The sequence below is a fragment of the Scatophagus argus genome, unplaced genomic scaffold (genome assembly GCF_020382885.2).
Source record: "Scatophagus argus isolate fScaArg1 unplaced genomic scaffold, fScaArg1.pri scaffold_47_ctg1, whole genome shotgun sequence".
Lineage (NCBI taxonomy): Eukaryota > Metazoa > Chordata > Actinopteri > Scatophagidae > Scatophagus > Scatophagus argus.
This window is the reverse complement of record NW_025421242.1, coordinates 14357-21100: the sequence shown is the minus strand read 5'-3', so window position 1 is coordinate 21100 and position 6744 is coordinate 14357. Positions and strand designations below refer to the sequence as shown.

At 41.7% G+C, this 6744-nt stretch overlaps 1 long non-coding RNA gene across 1 annotated transcript; it reads left to right on the top strand.

The window, feature by feature from the left end:
- The first annotated feature begins 5393 nt into the window (after positions 1 to 5393).
- On the top strand, positions 5394 to 6467 carry LOC124055982. The gene is made up of 3 exons (XR_006842933.1): positions 5394 to 5597; positions 5842 to 5901; positions 6152 to 6467. It is a non-coding gene; the product is annotated as an uncharacterized LOC124055982 (long non-coding RNA).
- The last annotated feature ends 277 nt before the right edge of the window (positions 6468 to 6744 follow it).

Below are 6744 nucleotides of genomic sequence, written 5' to 3'. Positions count from 1 at the left end.
TGCTTGCGGAGTTGTTGGCGGACTCTCGTGCTGCGGTCCACTGACCCGCACCACATCTCCCTTTCCTTGGATTCTTAAACAGATGAGGGCAAATACAGACATTTACACAGTTACATTTTACAAAATAAGCTGTAAATCACGGTATTATGGCATTTGATGCAGTAATGCTACTCTATTACTTAATAAACCAAATAATGATTACATTTTGGAAAAAAAAACAGGCAAGCATTTATAAAAAATCCACTGCAACTGCCAACATGGAGAGTGTGTGCATGCAGGGCACTGAAAATGCTGGACCTGAGACAACTTCAAATTTGGCTTTGGTCCATTCGAGGAATGCCTTCTGCATTGTGTCCCCACATATCTTACCACTCTGAGAGAAAAAGTGAAAAAACAAAACAAAACAGTAAGTAATCCTGCAGTTAGTACACAACTGACGATGTGTCAAAGGTTAGCTTCAGACCGTGGTCATGACGGAAAAAGGGCTCTGTCAAAAAATGTGTGCTGAAACGCTGGGGATTGTAAGAACAAGTCCTAATAATGAATCATTTATTTAAAAGGTGATCCAAACAAGATGTTGTGTGGCGGTGGTGCTGGACCCAAAATGCAGATAAGTAGACGAGGGAGTAGGGACAAAACAGCTGTTTATTGAACTGAGGGTAAGAAGTGGGGTGGCGTCTCCTGACGCCAGAAAGGCTGTGGAGGCAGGCAAGCTCACGAGGGGTAGAAGCAGGGAACGAGAAAGGTGGAAGCGTGGCAAGGTTGAGGATACAGCTGAAGGGTGCGGTGGCAGGGTGGCTTGGTGGGTAGAGAGGCTGGATCCTGAAGACAGAGAATACAGGTGAGTAATTAAATCTAGTAAAAAAAATCTTAGGTAGCAATTCACAGAAGAACATACAGGCCAACCTACCACAAAGCAGTGACAATCTGACATTTAGCACACAGGAGGCTAGTCTCTAAATACTGCTCCAGATGATGATGATTCGGCTCAGGTGTGTACAGCCAGCTCCTCAGGCACCCAGCAAATCACGCCTATCTCTGCCAAGAGAGCACACAGAGCCCAACCCCCAGTCTCACACACCACACAAGATAATTTAAATGATGAATCCACTCACTCGCCTGAACACTCGAGCATGCTGACAAAAGCTTGTTGCAACATCCCTGGGGCAGTGATTTTTAGATCCTCATACGTGGTGAACAATTCCACCATCTACAAGGTCTCAAAAGTGGCTGGCCAGTAACCAGTTTCAACCAAATCACTTATGGTCACCGGCAAGGTGTTTCCACAAGTCTACTGATGGAAGGAAGAAGTTGTATCTTCCTGAAATTTCATAGAAAAACAATCGCTTATCGCTTGTTCACAAGAAACAAAAAACACAATAGGAAGAAAAAAAAAGTTACCATTCATTCCAATTAAAATAACTGGCTTTTCCTTGGAAAAGCTTGTTTGCCCAGTAGAGCAGTCGCAGCAGGGAGGAACAACTGGTAACATGCAATCTAAAAAACAGAATTAGTTTACATATTAGAGTAAATGAAACCAAAAACTCAACAGTGAGGGTGTTCAAACAAAACTTCATCCAGCATGTTTGTTGGTGTAAACCAGGATTTGTGTAAAATGTAAAACAGTCTATATAACCTGAGGCTTAAAATTCAATTCAATTCATTTTTATTTATATAGCGCCAGATTATAAAAACATTTATCTCAAGGCACCAACATTTCCACAATGAGCAAGCGCTTGGCGACAGTGGAGAGGAAAAATTCCCTTTTAACAGGAAGAGACCTCCAGCAGAACCAGACTCAGAGTGGACGGTCATCTGCCTCGACCGGTTGGAGAAAAATGAAAACAGAGAAAAGAGAAAGAGAAGAGACAGAGGAAAGGGAAGGGAGGAGGACGGGGGAGAGGGGGAGAAAAACAAGAGGGAGACCAGGAAGAGACAGTCGAGACTACATGTTTACAAGTAGTTTTTAAAGCCAAATTACCACATTAATAATAAATAATAATAATAATAATAATAATAATAATAATAATAATGTCGTCACCACTAGCGAAGAATCTGGATCCGACTGCTCTGGGGTCAAAGCTACCTGAAAAAGAGAAAGGGATGGGGGGACAACTGTGAAAGAGAGCAGATGAGTATTGATAATATGTAATATATCGGTATAAAGACATGAAGTGTGAGTGAGAGACAGAGACAAGAGGAGTGAGGGATAGAGAGAAGAGGTGCAGTGTAAAAACTACCTTTTTCCTGATAGGACAATTTCCCTCCCTCATGCTGCTGAACAAAAGTGGATGGCAGCAGGTGTCTGAAGAACCCCTCCACCATGGATGCTCTGTTATGAAGTACCAGGCACACATGATGGAAGGCACATGTGCCTGCCTTCCTCATGTGTGGAAAGGTCACAGGCTGTACTGTAGAGTGATCGTGGTAAACAGTCCCTACACATCACTACTGCAGCCTTGTGTCCACAATGATGGTAAAGCCCCTCTTTGGGCTTCTCAGATGACGGTTAACCCTAACCCTAACCTGGAAATCTGTTGTTCCTGCAGGATATTTCAAGAGTCAGAGGGTAAGTTTACAAAATTTGAAGAATTATCTGATTGTCTATTGACTATGAGAGGACATGAACTAATGCTTATTTTTGACCTTTAAGGTTTGTAGCCAACCTGCAACAAAGAGGGTTCAAACCCACAACCCAACGGATATATATTTAATGGATGTTTTGGCATTCTTAAAATATCTGTCCAACATGAAACCGTCTTGTGTGAGGCTTGGTGAAAGGGGAATCAAGGCCCTGACAGTGGAGCTTAGGGCACGTGTCCGAGACATTGGCAGAGATGTTGTTGAGCACCAGCTCCTTGTGCGACGTACCAAGTCTGGCAAGTTCAGTATTCACCTCCATTGATGAAAATCTTGTGATTTAAGTTGAGACACATATGTGCTGAGCAGTAGTTGTTTTTTGTTTGTTTGCTCTTCAGACAAACTTGTCAAGGCCATAAAACATGCTCAGTTCATAGAGGAGGCACCAAAGCATATTGATGCTGCACTTGGTAAGGATCACTAGTTACAGCAGTTGTTCAAACATCTCTCAGAGATTATTTGTTTTTTTCTGTTCAAAATGCACTGAGATGGCTTTTTGTTGTAAATTGGTACTACGTATATTCAATCAAATTGTGTTGAGGAGCCCTTCAAGATTTTAGATTGACTATATAGAAACTGGGTCCATGCCTATGTGCTGTCTGCTAACTAGGATGTCTTCCAATTTGTACAGAATTATTGTTTGGTGGGTTATGGTAGTGAAAAATAGAGTTGCTAAATCAGCTCCAGACCTAAAGGTGACTGTCTTTGAACGCTCATGCATAAAATGTTGTTCTTCTTCTTTAAAAGATGATCTTGCGAAGGAACCACATAACATAAGGAAACTCAGACTGTTTTTTGGACTACTTGGTGGGTTTCTCATTGCAACAACTGGACATCGGAAGGGAGTAATCACCAACATGACCGTGAAAGAGGTCAAGACTGCTGAAAAGACTACAAAAGGTTGTCGTGTCATTCGTGTAAGTACAAATATTAAAATGAAACAAGTGAACACAACATGCATCTATTGTTTAACACCTTAGCTAGAAACACTAATCAAATGTCTTTTAAAAATAGATTCAGGAGCACAAAACCCAGAGATACTTTGGGCAAGCAGCCATACCAGTGAAACCAGAGGAGTATGCCTGGTTCAGGCGTTACAACAGACTTTGTGGTCAAATTGAGGGAGGCTCAGAGGCATCCCCATTTTTTCATACCACTGTTGGAGGGCCCTTGTTGAAACTCCCAGAGTATTTTAAGGGTGCCTGGGAAGGACTGAATCTGGGTCCTGGCCCCACATTCAATATGTTACGTTCTTCTGTTGCCACTTTTGTAAGACACATTTTTGTTCCTTTAAAGTCTTTATTATTATTATTATTACAAGGTGCAGCATTTTTATCTTATGTACTTTGTGCATGATTTCTCCCATCAGGCCAAGCGGCAGCTGGGACTTGAAAAATATGAGAGGGTAGCATCCTTCATGTGCCATGATCCCCAAACAGCCAAAAGATTTTACCAAGGTTACATCAGCATAAAAAATTGAAAAACAATTCTGTTGGCTTGAGTAGTATCAGTTTATGATTTTAACCTTTCATTTTACAGCAGATGACCCGACAGAGGACACAGTTCAGAGCAGAGCATTGACGATGATGGCAGTGTCAAGCTATGCAGTTAAGGAAAAGAAGAAGAAAGAGAGGAGCAAGAGGGCAGGTGCAGACTATGATGAGGTGGTGACAGAATCACCTCAGGAGGACACAAGGAAGGATGATGGCAGTGTCAAGCTATGCAGTTAAGGAAAAGAAGAAGAAAGAGAGGAGCAAGAGGGCAGGTGCAGACTATGATGAAGTGGTGACAGAATCACCTCAGGAGGACACAAGGAAGGGCATGCAAGAACCTGAAAAGAAGAACCATGGAAACAAGCAGCAGGTGACTGGAAGGGTTCTAAACTTACACAAGAAAGAGCTATCCTCAGTCAGTCAGTACGAGTCGTCTTCATCAGTTTCAGTATAGGGTAAGTGAGTGAGAAAAAGATCATTTCATCTTATCTAAAACAGATGGTGAGCTCGTCTGATGATGAGGGGTCAGATGATTGGCCCCCAAAGAATGGAACAGAAGAAGAGGAGGAGGAAGAGGAGGAGGAGGAGGAAGAAGAAGAGACCAGTGTGAAGCGAAGGGTTCCCCAGCTGCGAAAGAAATGGCCTGCACCCACACTCAGGAACAGACTGGCAAGAGTTGTCTTTAGTAGTTTCTGTGCTTAGAATAATGTTTGTGTCCTAAGTGAGAAAAAAAACTTTTTGTCTCATTAAATCAGAGCTCTGAGCTGAGCTCCTCTGAAGATGAGGGGTCAGTTGATTGGCAGCCCCCAAAGAATGCAACAGAAGAAGAAGAGGAGGAAGTGTCATGCCTGGTTTTTGGTTATGCTTTGTCTTTTGATTTCAGTCCATGTGCCATGTTTCATGTTTGTCTTGTCATGTGTTTCCATGTATTATGTTCAAGGTTTTTGTCATGTCCGCTTTAATTTTGAAAAGTGTCTCTTCCCCTGTGTGCCCTGTTTTCATGTAGCTTTGCTTTGGTTTTCCTGATTGCTTTCTCCCTCCTGATGTGTGTCACCTGTGTCTCATTGTCTTGTCTATTTAGTCCTTGTCTTCCCAGTCACCTTTGTCAGTGCGTCTGCATTTTCTACCCATGTCTAACCAGGAACTTTTGTTAAGTTTTGCCTTGCTATGCCTTGCCTTGTTTTTTTGCCAGGAGATTAGCCACACAGCCATAGATCCTAGGACACAGTAAGTGTGTGATTTTTTGAGTTGGGTTTTGTTTTCGTAAAATAAAGACATTTGCTTGGACTTGCCTGCTTGCCTGCCTGCCTGCTCCTTAGACTCTGCATCAGCTCTTTTCCTGCGTCAACAACGCCTACCCATTCCTGACAGGAAGAGGAGAAAGAGGAAGAAGAGACCAGTGTGAAGCGAAGGGTTCCCCAATTGCGAAAGAAATGGCCTGCACCCACACCCAGGAACAGTCAGGTGAGAGCTCCAATTTAGTAAACCAGTCCCACCTAGTCATAACCATGACAATAACATTTCATGATGATGATATAAGTGACAACAGTGGAGGTATGGAGAGGAAGTGAAGTCAAACTAGCCATAATTTCCCTAATCTGTAATATCCACCTAATTTTTCTGTTTGAAGGTTGTTGCAATTCTAAATTATAGTAGCATTTCTCCTTTGCTCCTATTTATATCATCATTTTTCCTTTTGCATTCACAGAATACAAAATTGCAGACTTTATCTGTCAAATTGAATCGTCCCACTTTAAAGACACTGGCAGTAAGTATGATAAGAGTCACACTGGAGCTCAACCAAATTTCGTTGAACACTTTTCAACATCAAAGCCACTAATATCAAGAAACTTGGTCTTCACTATTGCATGTATCTGATAACAGGGTTTCTTTCTGTGTATATGAAATTACAAAAAAGGCAAAAATAGCTGCACACTTTAGTTTAACAAATCTGGGGAATAGGACTTGGTATGTTTTCTATGACCACTTATTTCTGATGTTTTGTCACTCTTTTGCAGATGATTCAGGTTTATGTGAGCCCAGCCACTGCTGACATCTTGGCAAAACAGTCACAGAATGTTTGTGCAGTGACTAAATCAGAGACAGAAAAGACTTCTGATGAAACCAAGTTTTGTGACACTACAGTGAAAATTAAAAGACAGGAGCCATCAGAAGAGGAGGAGAGAAAGACCTGTGAGGAGGAAAGGATGAAGCTGCAGGAGGAGCATCAGAGGAAAGAAGAACGACATGTAAAAGAAGTGACAAAGGAGAGAGGGCAACATGGAGACAAAGAGGTCAAAGCTGAGAGAGAACCTGCAAGGAGAAAAGGACCAGGTGGAGAAGAGGCAGTGAAAGAGGAGGGGAGGTGTCTGAGGAGAAGAGGACAACGTGGAGCAGGAGAGAAAAAGATGATGTAAAGAAAAAGTGAAAAGCAAGAGGGAAAATGTTTTCACATAAAATGATTCTATTCTAAAATATTTCAAATTAAACATTGTTTTGAAATAAAAAGTCAGCAAAAGAGTTACATTTCATTTCAATTCAATTTCAATTCAGTTTATTTATATAGCGCTAATTCACAACAAAAGTTATCTCATGACACTTTCCAATTTGA